General features: G+C 43.1%; 1 protein-coding gene across 2 annotated transcripts in view; it reads right to left on the bottom strand.

The window, feature by feature from the left end:
- The window catches only part of NCKAP5 (NCK associated protein 5), a 1,104,646-nt gene that overhangs the window by 1,044,465 nt on the left and 43,512 nt on the right, over window positions 1-16,669 (bottom strand). The window contains exon 1 of one of the 2 annotated variants that reach the window (XM_082465761.1): window positions 1,873-15,956. The exons of the other annotated variant lie outside the window; for it this stretch is intronic. The gene's annotated coding sequence lies outside the window, so the exon portion shown is untranslated. Of the gene's footprint in view, window positions 1-1,872; window positions 15,957-16,669 lie in introns of those variants that run through there. 2 annotated transcript variants of the gene reach the window in all.

The following is a 16,669-nucleotide window of genomic DNA, read 5'->3' on the forward strand; positions in this document are numbered from 1 at the left end:
ACTGGGCTTGACTCTAAAGGCAACAAAACCCACTTAACTGAGGGCTTCCTTCATTCTTGCCCCGTTCTCATCACTGCCTATGTGTGTGTAAAGTCTTTACCTCATTGACTCTAAATCAGAAAGAACCTTGAAGCTCCTCTCGAATTCAGTGCTCTCCTCACAGCAACCTGACAGATGAAGTGTCTGCTTACGGGACTTGCGTTTACAGGCAGGGTCCATTTGACCCTTACCTGCATCCCCGAGGAATGATGATGACACCACTGACCTTGCATTAGCCTGGCAAGCAACCGACAGCCCCAAGAGGCCACAGTCTTCCATGCTCCAGGACCTGGTCCATCACAAGTAGGTTTCCATTGTCATCTGAGTCCTGAGGTCACCTCCAGGGCCCAATTTCCTGAGGTATACCGCGCCATTTTTCTTCTGTAAAAAGTTACATATCTGTCCACAGGGACTCCTGTGGGCCCTGTCCATGGCCAGCTCGCTTGGTGCATCTGAAATGGTTGTATTGGACAAGCGGCCAGCACATGTGTAGCCTCGTTTGCCTCTGGGCTCAGACACTGCCACGGGCAGGAAGGCCTTCTGTGTTCACATGTCTCCATTCATAGAGCGCCCACTTCATAAACCCACCTCAACAGCCATACAGTAGAACGCCTTATCCTCTCTGCACACGGAACACAGACCACCACCGTGTGTGTGAGGACACAGAACCCCACAGCAGGTCTCTCACACGGAGGGCATAGCTGAGGCAGCTCTTTCTGAAATCTCTTTTATTTAAGATTTCTTTCGTTGACTCACGACAAACTTAACAGGTAAAACTTTGCTCTTGCAAGTTTCCTTAAAATATCCCTTCTGGACCTACCACCGTTCACCTTGGCAGTAGGTAGCCCAAAGAGTTTTGGAAAGTCTCAGCTTGGCAAAGCCTCAGAGCTACTGGCACATTAAAAATTAATAAAGAGCATTGAACTGAGTTCAGGACACTGCAAGGCGATCCTTCACCGTGAAATGTACAAGATTCTTTGTTGGCAATGAACAAATCTGAAGCCAAAAAGGGCTGACCGTGACAAGCTAAGATCAGAAACAGTCAGGAACTTTGTGTGTCTTTCATTGACACACAAACGATGGGTAGGAATCAATACCCCTACTCAGCCATGCTCTTTCTGAACATTCAGGAATTTAAGATGGGCCTCGGAGTCCAACCCACAGAACTGGGTATTTACCGAGCTTGCAGGACCACAGAGATAGAGCGACTGCAGCTGCCTCCTTCCAGTATAAGACAAGAGTGATTCACAACAAATTCCCAAGTTAGCAGCTTCTCCAAGGAGAGTCAAGATAAAGCAAGGCACTTCCAAACATTTGGGATTTGCTTGAGTAAAACAGAATGCTTGTGTCTGATTGAATATTAACCCAGGAGGAAGAAAACCCTTTTTGCATGCATAGGTGAGGGGCTGGCGGCAGAATGGACCTGACAGCATTGATGATAAAACTAAAAACGAAACAAGCGTTACAGCACACCTGTTGGTTCAAAGGAGGAATCTATCGTATTTGTAATCAACCTCAGGACACTTGGACGCAGGCAGCAAACACAGAGACAGAGCAGCAGAGGCAAACCTTGAAAAATGTATCCTTCTGAATTCTGGAAAAGCACTGGCAGATGCCACGTGCGTGCTGGGTGATGCCCTGTGTCTATTTACACATTGCAATGCCCTCGAGCCCTCCAGAAAAATCACAGGCAAACCCTACACTCTGCAAATCAGAGGTCTGAAGCAGAGCGCTTACTTAGCATATTGGAAGCTCTCTCTCGCCTCCACACCGACAGAAACATTAGAGAAAAAAAAAAAGAGAGAGAGAGAGAAAAGAAAATTCTGTCCTTACCGAAAAGGCATAGCAGACAGGGACGGTGAACGTTTTCACTTTAGCCCACTCAGTGCTTTCTCTTTCATTCGGTCAATGTTCTAAGGCTATTGAGGAGAGTTCCTGGGGTTTTCGGATCTTCCTTCAAGAGTTTTAATCACTGGCTGCCCCAGCCCGGGTTTAACAAACACCGCTGTGTTCTGTGTATGCAGCACCGCGTTGGGCAACCAGCCAACACAGTTTCAAGAGGCAAGGGGAGAAAACTGACACCCTAACAAACATGCTTCCCTCTTTTGTGTCTTTTAAGGTGGTGCTCAAAGTGTCATCTTTGATGCTGACAGGAGCTAAAGATAGCCTCTTTAAGGGACTTTCTCCACTGCCCCGCAATGCCTGGCTGGGCTGCCCGAGCTGGGTTCCCCCAAGTTTGTTTTCTGTCTCTCTGCCCTGAAGTTCTCTGCACAAACGCCCGGCTTGCCTCTCCACCAGCTGCACTTTAAATGTATTTTAATTGGCTGGAATGTCGAAAGAATCCATTTGGCAGTCGTTTACATGTGAAGCACGCCCAGGGCAGCTGAAAGAGGCCCCAGAAGCAGCCGATTACTTCATCAAAAGCTGCAGTTTGAATACCATTGACTCCTACATAACTACAGTGAACTCAATTCGATAGGCAAGAAGGAGTAATTAATAATTTCCTGAGAAAAAATTCTTCATTCATCTAAAAGCCAAAAATGCGAAGGGGAAAAAAAAAAAATCCCTGCAGACACAACCATTCCTATGAAAGGCTTGATTGATAGCCCCCGGTTCTACTCTTCACAAACATTGACTTTGTATAGCATTACAGGAGGGGGCATTATGCATAATTTGGTTTGCCTGAGAAGTTAATTTAAGTAATTTTCCTTTTGAAGGATCCCCTGAGATACATCGTTCTGTTACCTCTTTACGCATTAGCCATACGCTGCAGTAAATATTGCCAATACTTGTGGCATTTCCTCGTTTCTTTTATTTTTTTCTTGGTTGGTTGCAATAATTCGTTTATGGCCTCCACTAAAGCCAGTCACAAATAAATCTGCTCTGAGTCAAAGTGGATAATCATCACCACCCAGAATCTATAAGCCAAAGTGAAGGTTAAAGCACTCTGAAAAAAATAAAATAAAACTGTCAGTTTCAACAGATTCTAACATCAAGGGGGTAGGGGGAATATATAGATATATATGCATATATGCCTCAAAAATAACAAATAAACGGAATCATTTTCAAGTAGTTCTTTACCAATATTTTGCTCAGAAGCCTTTTCAATACCTTATGTGGATTGCGTTGACAGATTTAGAATCCCTGAGAAGTGTATTTTGAAGAATCATCTCAAGTAATCCTGATTTTCATACCTCATTAAGAACCCCTGGTTTAGAGTCAGAGTATGTAGGAAGATCTTGGCACCCTGAGGGTGCCTCTCCATGGAAAATGTGAGCCAGAAAACATCGTCAAATTTGTTCTGCTGCCTTTTCCTCGCTTCACTAAAATTGTCTGGGGTCCCCAACAAGGCAGTACAAGAGAAAGAATGGTGTATGTAAGTTGCTTGGGTGCATTTGTCCAACAGCTCAGAGATGAAAACCAGCACCCTACGTGAACAGGCTTCTTTCCAGGAACAGGAGACTGGAAGACAGGATGAGTGTTGACTCCACAGACATCCAGCCTGTACAATTGCACGGAGCCCAGTGTTTAAAAGAGACCTGTGCTTGGATTAATCCTGTCCTGGCACCATCTTGAATTTCTTCACTTTTGAACCAGGAACACTGTATTTTCATTGTGCCGTGGGCTCAGCAAATTATGTACCTGGTCCTGAGAAAGACAGCATAAATCTGATTCAACACACAGTCGAAGTTGAAAAGTGCTGGGAATATTATATTGAGGGTATAGGTGACAACCCACTTTGGTCTTGCCCAATGTTCTAACTTAGATTTTGAAGCAACTGCAAGGATTGACGAGGGTGACCTAGGAAGAAGAATCTCTCCAGTAAACACAGGGCAGTGAGAGTGATCTGGGAGGTTCTAACTGGTTCGCCCTGAACTGATGGTTCACAGTTTGTTGTGTGATCACACTTCACTGTACTGGTTCAGAGAGATTTTATTTGTTTCCCATATAGTCAGCCCCTCCACTGTGTCATTCTATGGGCAGAAAACTCCATGTGTAGCCATCGTCTATTTTTTAATTTTTTTTGTCTGAGTTGGGTCTTCATTGCTGCACATAGGCTTTCTCTAGTTGCGGCGAGCGGGGGCTACTCTTCGTTGTGGTGTGTGGGCTTCTCATTGCGGTGGCTTCTTTTGTTGCAGAGCACAGGTGCTAGAGCGTGCGGGCTTCAGTAGATGTGGTGCATGGGCTCAGTAGTTGTGGCTCGTGGGCTCTAGAGTGCAGGCTCAGTAGTTGTGGCGCATGGGCTTAGTTGCTCCGCGGCATGTGGGATCCTCCTGGACCAGGGTTCAAACCCATGTTCCCTGCATTGGCAGGCGGATTCTTAACCACTGAGCCACCAGGGAAGTCCTCCATCATCTATTTTAAAATTCTCCTGGAGCCTTTATTCATGGTTTGACAAAGTCAAATTCAGTGCCAAAGCCTCAAAGGCACTGCTGACCCACTGCCATGAGGCCAAATAGCTCACAAGTTACTAGAGATGTGAAATGAGTACCCATGGGTCACCCTCTGCTCTCAAAGGTCTATTCTCCAAGACCAGCCTTTACACCTGGATTTTGGCCTGCTCTAGCCTTAGCAAAAACCACACAAAAAGAATTTTTTTCCAGAAAAGAAGTTGGTCTCAGATGTCAAATACTTAATATTGCTGGTATCTTACATCTTGTTAGCTGTACTGCTAATGTGCTCTGACACTGGTACTTAACAAATAAAACAGATTAGTGTTGGAGAAATAGAATAGAATTTAGACAGCAACTGGTCCAAACTATTATTTTTTTAAAAAAGGATTACTGAGGCAAGAAACAATTAATGACTTCCCAGAAAGTCCATAAAACAATGTGTCTAAGTCATACACTTCCTTTTGCTATGCCTGTTCCTATGTTGGACCACCCAAGTGGTTCCCCATTCTGACTTGCCCACTGACTCCTAGATATTTTCCTGGATCTAGTCTGCTTTTCCTGGATCTAGTCTGCCTCCAGATTTATTTCAAGTGCTCACATTCTAACTCCTTGCCTTCCTCTTATGAACCACTTTCATGCACTGACCATGCTGCGTCTGTAAAGAAATCTGATCTCACGCAAGACACATGGCATAGTCATCATAGAACAGGGTCACCTAGGAATTTTTAGATCTCGTGACATAAATTCCTCTCTGCCATTTATAGAGCTTTAGTATGTATCCTGATAATCTTACTACTAGAGGCAGGTTTGAGAAGCTCAGTGTCCAAGGAATAGCAAAGCAAATCTGTTTGAACTCCTTTCCAGAGTTTGTCAGCTCCTGCTGCCCTTCTTTATCCACACTCTTTGGTATAGCCTTCAAGGTCAGAGATTCCTTGGACTACAGCTGATCTTTATGGAGCCATGTAGAGGCCTATGTTGGGACATGGACACAAAGCAAGAAACTATGTTTTGGGAATGCAGAACAATTATTAGAATGATCTGGTAGGTTGTGGAGGTCATAGAAAAGTCAAGGGTCAGAGCCAGGAAGGCAAAGTGAAAGGTTCTCTGCAGGAAGAGGAAGGTCTTGGTGCTACAGAGAAACAAACCAAATGTGTGATGCATCACTTTGCAGGCGCTGGCCCTGAATGGGCCTCAATTTCCTCATGTGTCCATGGGTAGCATGACACAGCTATACTAACTACTCCCGCCACCCAGATTAATGTTAGAATGTCCACGCTCTTCCCATTCCTCAATTATAGAGGCACTGGAGCCACTGAAGCTTGGAAAGTACTCAGGGCCCACATGACAAGCCTAGGTCAAATGGGCAGTGGGTCAGAATCCAAGAACACGGATGGAGCACTTAGGTCCACATTTCTGGCAAACCAGAAACTCACACAAGGCAGATGGCCAAATGGTTGAAAAAAAACAATCAAAGCTCAGGTCCCTTGGTTCATCAGGAAATAAAGGGGCAAATCAAGGCAAACAGCAAGTGGATTAAGATACTGCTGTTTAAAAGATGCTCAGAAGGGGCTTCCACATGCAAAGCAGGAACTTGGTCTGAAACATGGCCAGCCTATGGCTTGGGGATGTTATTCACTGGGAGTGAAAACCCAGGAGGAAAGGGAAGAACAAAGCATTCAGTCTGTTAAATTCAATCCCATCATCATTGATGGAGTCCGGGCTGAGTGTGAGGTTCTTCTCAGGATCACAAGGCTGGGGGGAAACAGTCCTGGCACGGGGTGGTACTAGGGATGCTATAATGACATGCCACAGACTGGGGGGCTTAAATAATAGAAATATATTTTCGCACAGTTCTGGAAGCTACAAGTCCAAGATCAAGGTGTCGGCAGGGTTGGTTTCTTCTGAGACCCCCCCTCTCCTTGGCTGGCAGATGGCTGTCTTCTCCCTGTGCCTTCACATGGTGTTTCCTCTGTAGGTGTCTGTGTTCTAATCTCCTCTTCTTATAAGGACACAAGTCATACTGGATTAGGGCTCACTCTAATTGCCTCGTTTTAACTTAATCACCTCTTTGAAAACTCTATACCTAACTACAGTCACCGGCTGAGGTAGAAGGGATTAAGACTTCAATATATAAATTTGGGGGGCACAATTCAGCCCATAACAGGTGTTTTCCAGACTATCTCAGGACTAGCCATTGTTTGTTTCTCCTACTATGCAACCCACTCTGCTAAGTGCTTTGGAGGCCATTTCTTATCTACTCACAAACCACCTTACTATCACCTACTAGCAGATGGGAAAATTCAAGTTAGAGAGATTAAGAAATTTGTTGGAGGACACCAAGAAGAGACAATATGATTCTAGAGCCCGAGCTCTTAACCTGACACCAAGCTGTCTTTCCAGAAACCAGGCTTCTTGACATATTCAATTAACGTGATTCCAAAACACCTGGTGCCCAGAATCTGTATCTCATACTCCATGAGCTCCTGTAGCTTGGCTATCATAGGTCCGATTTATCAAGCATTTTTTTGAGCATCTACTGAACAGACCGAACTTCATTGCTTGCTGGCAATTTTGCTGAAGAGATAAGAGTAGTCTTAGGGGTGAGGTAAATTGATCATTAAGTTTTGGAGAAAGACCAGACCTAGAGACCGGGGCGAATGACACTCTGTTGGGGAGTGTCCCATGGCTGGGAAGGGAGGCTGAAGGCTGCTGGGCCAGGCTTAGGTTGATGTTCAGGCTTCAGGAGCCATATCTCAGGCCCTGAAAGTGACGATTACCCCAGAAGCTATCACTTAAAAGCACACAAGAAGCCCCAGGCAAACTGAAAATTGTATGTGAGGAAGAAAGAGAAGGGAGGGAGGAAAAAAAAGAAGGAAGGGAGGGGAAAAGGAGGACAGGAAGGAGAAAAACAAGGTAGGAAACATTCGACCAGCACCTGCTAGGTGGCAGGTATTATGCTAAACACAACTCCCATTGCCTCACAAAATGTTATCGGTTAAATAGTATTTCTCTTCATTTTACAGATCCATGAACTGAAGCTCAAATGTGTTAAAACTTTTGCTCACATTGTCACCGCCCCAAATCAGCAAAGCCAAGATGTAAACCCAGCTTTCTTTATGCTTTCCTGAAACCACCCTCCCTGCCAACTCTAAGCAAAACAATAAGCAAGCAGGAAGCTCAAGCTGGTTGAGGCAGTGCCTCTAATGGGGCCTCCTTATCCCCACAAGTCCGGTGCGTAAGGGCATCAAAGCTCCTGGGTGTGAAGCCACGACATTGATTTGGGTAGCTAGGCTGCTGGTGAGGTGAAGTCAGAAAGGTCAGAAGGGCCGTCTGCTGATGGGCAGGGCTAGCACAGGGCCAGCTCTCTGATAACAAAATAGATGGGGTTTATTGATGGGATTCACTTATTTTATGCAAATGATTCCGCTCCGGGTATTTATTCCTTTGTTGAATGGGGGTTTGCCTTGGGAAAATAGATCGGCTCCCACCACTAGGGAAAATAAATCTTGCTGGCCATTCAGACACCAGACTCCAGATTCAGAGCTGGAGGAGACAACCTTTGAGCTGTTGGGCACCAGGGAATTCAGATGTTGTTTATCCAGGGAAGAGATAACGATTTATAGCGGGGAGGGAGAGACAGTGAGGGAGGAGAGAGAAATACGCTGAATTGTATTTGTCTTCACTGACTGCCCCATTAAAGCACTAATAGTGAAAGAATTGCCAGAAGCGGAGGGGTGAACCAACAATCGACCAGTATTTTGGTAAGCCACAGACGCTGGACCGCATATGACGGCGGGTACTGCAAACAAATATATAATGTCAATTTCCATTTTATCTTGCCCATTGAAGAACTCATCAGAGTAGTGAATGGGAAGCAAAATCATTGCTGTGGGGGTCTAGAAAGGCATTTTGGGGGGTAATTTTTGTCACGTGTAGCGTCACAATGAGATCTTGTATCTTTCAGGGTTTCATTGACTGACTATATGAGAAGGCAATTCAATAGCGTGTTTGAGAGCCAATCCACCCGTAGTGCTTTCTATGTAACCGGTCTCATTCCAAGTATTGGGTTGCCCAAAAAGTTCGTTCGGGATTTTCCATATCACCTTACGGAAAAAAGACGAACGAACTTTTTGGCCAACCCAATATGTACTATACTCCCGTAGTATAGTCCTGCAGAGGGAGACGCCATCGTTGCTCCCACATCACAGGTGGAAGGACTGAGACACAGTTGTCTTCACTTGAAATGATGGAAGTGGGGAAGCTGTGATTCGAACAAGGCAGTCTCATTCCTAAACCACTGCCCATCCTGCCCCTCCTGGCGGCCTTTAGGGGTAGAGCAGTTGTGCACAGAGCCCCGCTTCATCTGGCCTCACTTTATTGCCCTGCCTGGTCTTCTCCTACTTTCTTCAACAGTCAGGGGTGTCTTTTTCCACATCCCCCCACGTAGGTCTATACAGATGCCCAGTTTCATAGCATAGTGTTAAATTTTGCTTTTGTTTTTATTTTGCCCAGAAAGACGTTTTCCTATAGCATGCTGTGCAAACTGACATTTTTCTGCCAAGGCTCAGTACCTTCAAAAACAAACTGGTGTTTGTTGTCTTGGAATTATCGATTTTCTCATGGGTATTTGTTGCCTAAGGAATTTACCTTGGCTATTCACTATCATGTTAATCCTCCCCAGAGACCAGGGCTTAGGTGAAGGAAAAGGATAGACCTGGAGGTGGCCACACAGGGAGGAGGAGGAGAGAAGGGAAGGATTCTGGACCTCAGCTTCTCTCAAGCCTTGTTTCCAGGTTGACCAGATGCCCAAACCCATCTCTGCATTACATACTTCTTTCTTATAAAAAGAAACTCCTCCTATTCAGGCAGAGGCAACAGGTCCCCCTGGAAAGATGGCAGTCCTCACAGATAGACTCATCTAAGGTCAACCTCTGCTCTGCCATTGACTACCTGCGTGACCTTGGGTAGGTGACTTAACCTCTCTGAGTCTCAGAGTCTTCATCTCAAAGGAGGGATGACAATATGACTTTGTAAGGACTACATAGACCATAAAATGTGAAAATGTCCAGTTTATCAGTGGACCCTAATTCATGTTAATTCCTCCTCTCGTCCATTATCATACCTGGGCTAAAGCTACTAACATGAAGACAACTGCGGCATTCTTACTCACAAACCTCAAGTACTCTGGACTTAAAGATATTATAATCATGCATTGAGGCCCCTAATGACATTAGCTGCATGAGCAAAATCAGTTGCTAAGAAAGGCCTTGTAATGGTAAATACCTGTAATGGTAAATAACATCATCGAATTGTTCTATAGGACTTCCAAACTGAGTGTTACTGAATTCCAACCACATTTGGAGGAAACCAGAAAACACATGGGCTCACAAACCAGTTTGCTCACCAGACTTAACCAGTGTGATAAACCTTTAAAATGACTTAATGATAAGGGCACCTATAATTACTTAATAGCCTTAAGAATCATTTCAAGGAGAAATTATATCCTATGTTTTAAAAAGCAGCAAAAAAACAATAACTTTTATAAGTATGGTTGTGCTTGAAAAAGTTAATCTTTCACAGTCACTGTATTTAAAGAGCATTTTTCTTACCCTCCCCATTGCCATTCTTCAATGTCTTCCCTCCGTTCTACTTTTGTCCTTTTTTCATTAAATTATAGGAAAGGCATTTAAGGAAAGAAGACAGGGGAATGTCATCAAAAAAAATTTTAATACAAGCTCAGTAAAGCTAGAGCTAATTTTTTACTACACAAATATGCAAAGTTTAGGAAATGGCAGTTTCACATCCAGCAAAGATGTCTAGAAGAGATCAATAATGTAATTATTTATTACTTATTCATGTGTTTTAACTCAAAAAAATAGCTTAACCATGTAAGAAAAGAAGGTAAAATTTATAATAGCAATCAAGTAGAGAGATCTGGCAAGATGTGTGCAAAATCGTGATATATGGGAACACAAAAACTGTCAAAGACGAAATCAATAAATGAACAAAAGAGAAGCCATTTACTTCAAAGCTTAAGATCAAAATAGTGCAATAGTAATTAGAGGATATTCTTCTAGGGTTGAGTTCCTTTACTCTTCGCCTTTAGAAGAACACTGACGAAATACACATTCTGATTTTATATTGATAGACACCTTGGTAATGAACAATGGGGAGATAAAAAATATAAAGCTTTTGTCGCAAACATTGTAAAGTTCCTGGTTCAGTTAACCTGTGTAAAAATTATATTCATTTAGGGAAAAAAAAAGCAAGATTGAAATATTAAAGTACCTGTGCTCTGAAGTGTCAGATGAAGCAGTGGGGTTCATTCAGACCCACAACCACAATTTCATACTTCCTTTCAACTTACAGGTTGGTCCTCAGGCTACAGTTTGTTTCCTTGTTTTGGTTCCTCACCCCAATCTGCCCACCATCTCTCTTGTCCTCCGGACCTGCTCTTCGTATTCTTCCTGCAACACTTTGAACACACACACACACACACACACACACACACACACACACACACACACACACCATCCCCTCCCACATCTACCTGTGTCACAGGGATATTATTCTCCTCGGCTGAATCTTCCAAAACACAAGGTAACTCCTATCTCCCCAAAGAAGTCTCCATTCCCAATCACTTCAGCCCATAGTGAAGTAGGGATTGCTTTCTCTTGGTCTATGATAAGTGGCAAATAGGAGCAAAACATGCCTTATGCTGGGATTTTCTCATGCATACATTTCATCTGTTTATTTATAATTGCTTGTAAACTCTTTGAGCTAAACAGTGTTGCCATATACTTCTTTGAATCCCTGACTACTGTGACATGTGCAGAGAAAGCAATCAACAGCACTTAGCAGAGCAGAGGTTGGTGCCCTTTCTAGTATTAGCAGTCAGCTTAAAAACCCTTCCAACAAAAAGAAACAGAAAGTTCTATTATTAAGTTCTATTATTAAGATTATTTGCTTGGGTTAGTCCACTGAGACGAACCCAAAGATGCAACTCTGATGGACAATCAAAGACCCATGAGAGGGTTGGTTCCTTCGTGGCATAGAGGTGGTACCCTGAAGTCAGTATGCTGGGCCCCACTGCTTGCTAACTGTGGTGGAGGGCAAATTTCTTTGCCTTTGTGTGTCTTGGTTTCCCCATTTGTAAAATGGACATTGTAACAGTTATAATAGCCAGCAATTATAGAGTCCTCCTTAAGCCTTTTGCAAATAACAATTCAGTTAATTCTCATAACAATGCTATGAAGTAGGTTCTTCTATTATTATGTACACTTTACAGATTAGGAGACTGAGGTACAGAGAGGATACATTTCCTGTCCACAGTCACAGACACAGAAAGTGCCAAAGCGAGAGTTTTAATCTAGACAGTAAAACTGCAGAGTCCATGTTCTTAGCCATTATGCTGAACTGCCTCCTTTCTATCATTAAAAAGTAATATATGCTATCAGTATGAATTTAATAAGAACAAATAATATACAAAAGTTACTGGGAACTATAAAGGGAAGATACAATTAGGCTTTAAAAAAAAGTGACTACCTTATATATTCAAATATCTCATGTAGAAGTGTTGCTTTCTTTGTCAAAGCAAGAATTAGGTCTATTGGAAGAATAAAATAAGATGGTCATGGTACGTAGTTAGCACTGAAAACTTAGTTAGTGCCTGAAAGCTAGTGTGAGCTCATAAGTTTGGAGCCATTATTGCCATTATTATGATGATGATGGTGGTCGCTGCCTAGGGGCTCAGGAACTATTGATGTCATTGCTGGCTCTTCTTCTCCCCGTTACTGCTCTGCCTTACTCTGCCCAAATCTCCAGTTGGAATCAAGGACAGAATGGATGGGTTAATGCTTATTCCTTAAGGAGAAGACGAAAGGAGCAAAGAGGCACATTTCATGGCTTTATGCACACCTCAGTTTTACCCAGGAAGGTCTAGGATTAAATGTACCCTCCACACTGCAGCTAAACTGGATTATTTTTTCTCCTAGATGTCTTACACGTTCCCCGTTCCAAATCTTTGCTCAGTCTGTGCCCTCCACCACAAATGCTTTCTCTCCCAAATCCACTGGTGTCTGCCAGTTTTTCTCAGCACCTTGCAAATTTTTGCACATACCCAAAGCTCTCCTTCCTCCTGCTAAGAGAATCAATGCATTCATCCATTTATTCATTTTGCATACATTCATCAACATCTATTCTACTGGGTGGCAGGCACTTTGAAAGGCAATAGAGATGATAAAACCCAGGGAAGCCTTAGCTTCTGCCTTCAAGGGGACAAGGAAATCAATGATTAAATGCCATGTCATCATTGCTATGAATGTAAGTTGAACAATATTGCTCCTTCCTTCCTTTGAACTATATTCCCTTCTTTGCATTCTTTTTGGGACTCAGAATATTCTGTCCACTGTTAGAATTACGTATGCTCCTCTCTTGCAACCTGATTAGTAGATAAGCTGACTGAGGCCAAGGAACATGCCTTTTGCTCCCTGGATCATCAGAGTAACCTCAAGTTCAGAACCTCCCTAAATACCTAAGAAACACTTTTTGCGTTACACCCTTAATCCTGCCATGCTGTACGTTATAACAATACTCCATTTATAAAAACAACTCTGAGGGGTTAGCCATTAGGAAAAATCAAAAAAAAGTTTTCTTCGTCATCTTCCAGGTTTCTTTAACAAACAACACCCAAGCAACCCTCAGTCACACTCAGACGCAGAGTGAGAGTGAGAAGCGGGGAGATTTCGAGCTTCAGCGTCTTGGAAGTCATCGCTGCAGCAATGTACAATCCCTAAGTGACTTATGGTTCTTTATTACTGGGCCTTACAGCCCTGAGCAATTGTATCTGCCAAAGACAGAATATTCACTTCAGAATTTTGGATGTAAATATTCAGTCCCTTGTGCTTAGCGTGTCATTGCTAATGGTATATAAAGAATGATCCAAGAGAAATATAAATAATCATTTGGCTCTACAATGAAAATAGCAGCTCTGACTATAACCAGCCAAAAATGAAACAGGGCAAACTTCAAACTCAAATCAGGAGGTTATCACCTGTGTCCACCTCAGATATGTCCATCTGCACCGTCAGAATACAGAATGTTTTTTTTTTTAAAGAAAGGCACTAGCCCATTTCTGCAACTCCATTTCAGCCAACAAGACAGGTAAAACTCAAATTACCAATGGGTTGTATTTTTAAAGGTCATTTTAAAGTTGAATGTTGAGGACAAAATTTCCAACATCTTTGAAAGCGTTCCAATGGGACAGTGGGATTCCAGTTCCAGTTTTAAAACACAGGGATGGGAGGACAATCTGCAAGGATTGATTTTGTTGCTCAACATGGATAAGCAGGTGCCCTCTTCTGTGGCAGGCTGCAAAAATGGCCACAAAGACCTCCCATACCTACACACACACCTCTTTGCAATGTGACTTAGCAGGTCCTTTTAAGGGGGAGTGGTGGAATCGATATTTCCCCTCTTGAATCCAATGGTAGAGAATACATACTTATCTCTTGGATTCAGGTGTAGTCATCGTGACTTGCTTTGGCCAATGGTACAACAGTAAATGTGATACAAGCAAAGACTTGCAAAGTGCTTGTGCATTGCGACTTGCTCTCTCTTGCTCTTGGGAACACTGCATGGCCATTTCTCACCCAAATGATATAAAGCCAACAACGAGACAGGTGAGAGAGTTGGTCGTAGCCTACTCAGTCACAGTTAAGCCACCAGCAGACAGCAGAAATCAGCTGACCAGAAGAAATGGCCAGTCAACCCACAGAATCATGAGAAATAAGAAAAGTTATTAAGATATTGGACTTTGGTGACATCTTATGTAGCAAAAGCTAATTGGTACACCTTCATCCCATGCTATCTACTCCATGTAAATCTCTCTCCAAGTTCTCCATTCTGGGGACAGAAACCACCTTCCCAGAACCTGTGTAAGTTAAACTCAGAACTCACAGTACAGGAACCTTTCCCTCTTTTGCACTCCTGGGGTGACAGTTGCAGGTGGAAAGTAGGGAGCTGTGACTTGGCAATTATCAGAAAAGACCATCCCTGCTCTGTCTTGAACAACACCCGTGATAGCATAGATGGGGGACTAGGGACTCCAGGATGGAAAATGGAAGCAGAAGGCAGCGTAATAAATACTCTCTGATGGTGCGAGGAATTCCAAAGTGGAAGACTTGTGTATCAGGGTCTGCCTTTCCCAAGCCAAATGTTGCGAATACATCCTAGCATCCACCAAAATCCCTCCACATTTATGAAGGAGGCTTCAGGTCCTGTAATAGGTGGCCCAAGTAGTTTCCATGCACTGAGAGAGAGTTGGCATTGGTGTTGAATGAGCCCGCCACCGGACCTACCACTTAACTAAACCCTAGCTATTTTCCTCACTCCTGACCATTTTGCTTTGACATCTGTCTCCCTGATTGTATACATTTTCTAGCACCAAATGGGGGCATTTGGCCTGGGATTGTCAAATACCCAATACAAAAGCTGTTCCACCCCATTTCCACTAACGACCGCTATATGACCAAATCTGTTGCTGCTAGACCCAGTCTCAGAAGCCCTCCTCACACACTGCTCCAAGAATCCACCTACCAATCGATCAGAATTGACACATAAGCTGACCTCTTCTTGTCAGGCCTGTCCTGACTCCATCCTGAGTCATGTCGAATGCTGTTTTGTCCACAGTCACCCTGAACACTGTATCTATCAATCCTGTTTTTATACATTTTCCCATACCTCGTACATCATCATGATAGGGAATTTTAACCTCCTTTCTTGGCTCCTTCTTTGCCCCAACTTTTGTTTTCTTTATTCTATCTCATCTACTTTTAATTTAGATGACCTTATTTAATTCCATATATTTTCAAAGATTACCATACCTCTGTATTGGAACAAAGTGATATGTAAATATGTATTTATGTAATTGTCCTTTTTTTTTTTTACTTGGAAGTAAGGATTTCATTTGCCTATTGTTAAGTTCATCCTGTGGTTTTCCCTATATTTCTGTTACAACATCTTTTTGGATTCTGATTCTTTTTAGCCAACATGACTTAGCCTCTCCCCCCCGCCCCCGCCAATGTCATGTCATCTGAAAATATGGTATATTATGCCTTCCATGTCTTAATCCAGATCCATGATAAAAATTGTCAAAGGAGAGAGAAAACCTTGGCAGACTACTGAAGATCTTCATCCAAACAACCTCAAATCATTCATCAGCTATGAATCTACCTAACATTACAGGCTCCAGCCCACATTTCTATACTGATATCACAAGAATCCATCAAATGCCTGAAGAAATGAGGAAGGGGAACATTCCATTCGGGGAGAATAAAATGAGAAAAAGAGCAGAGAAATATATGATTTATTTCAGAAGTGGAGAATATTTTCTTGCATTAAGAAATTAAGGACTTCCCTGATGACGCGGTGGTTAAGAATCTGCCTGCCAGTGCCGGGGACATGGGTTCGAGCCCTGGTCTGGGAAGATCCCACATGTCGCGGAGCAACTAAGCCCGTGCGCCACAACTACTGAGCCTGCACTCTAGAGCCCGCAAGCCACAACTACTGAAGCCCGCACTCCTAGAGCCCATGCTCTGCAACAAGAGAGGCCACCTCAAGAGAATCCCATGCACCACAGCTATAGAAAGCTCGCGTGCAGCAACAAAGACCCAACACAGCCAAAATTAAATAAATAAATAAATAAATTTATTTAAAAGAAATTAATATGAGTCTATGTAAAAAACAATTCCAATTTCTTTGAACAGGTCCACATTTGGAAGTGTGTTGGAAGTTGTGTCATTTCTCCTCATTAGGAAAAGTAATTATTCTCTCATGTATGTTTCCATAGAACTTGATTCCTCAGCTTTCTTTAGTCCTGGTAGTCATTAGTGTGGTTCACCAGATATTTCTCCTTTTCTTCCTTCTGGATGCATGATATGGTCTCACTCTCCTGCCCTCTTGAGGTTTGGCGTGGCCATGTGACTTGCTTTGTCCAAAGAAATGTGAGTGAAAGTATTAGGTCACTTTGGGTTGAAGCCTTTCAAAGCTGATTTACCTCTGCCATGGTGCTTGAGAAGCATAGGTTGAAATGAAGTCTCCATCAGCCTGGGTCCCTTGGTAACACCATGAGCAGAACTCCTCTACTGAACTACACCGACCTTGCATATAAATGAGAAGCTTTGTTGTTTGTTGTTTGTTACTGCAACAGAGCCTATCCCAACCAAACCAATATATAG

This window comes from Balaenoptera physalus (genome assembly GCF_965194825.1).
Source record: "Balaenoptera physalus genome assembly, chromosome: 6".
Classification (NCBI taxonomy): domain Eukaryota; kingdom Metazoa; phylum Chordata; class Mammalia; order Artiodactyla; family Balaenopteridae; genus Balaenoptera; species Balaenoptera physalus.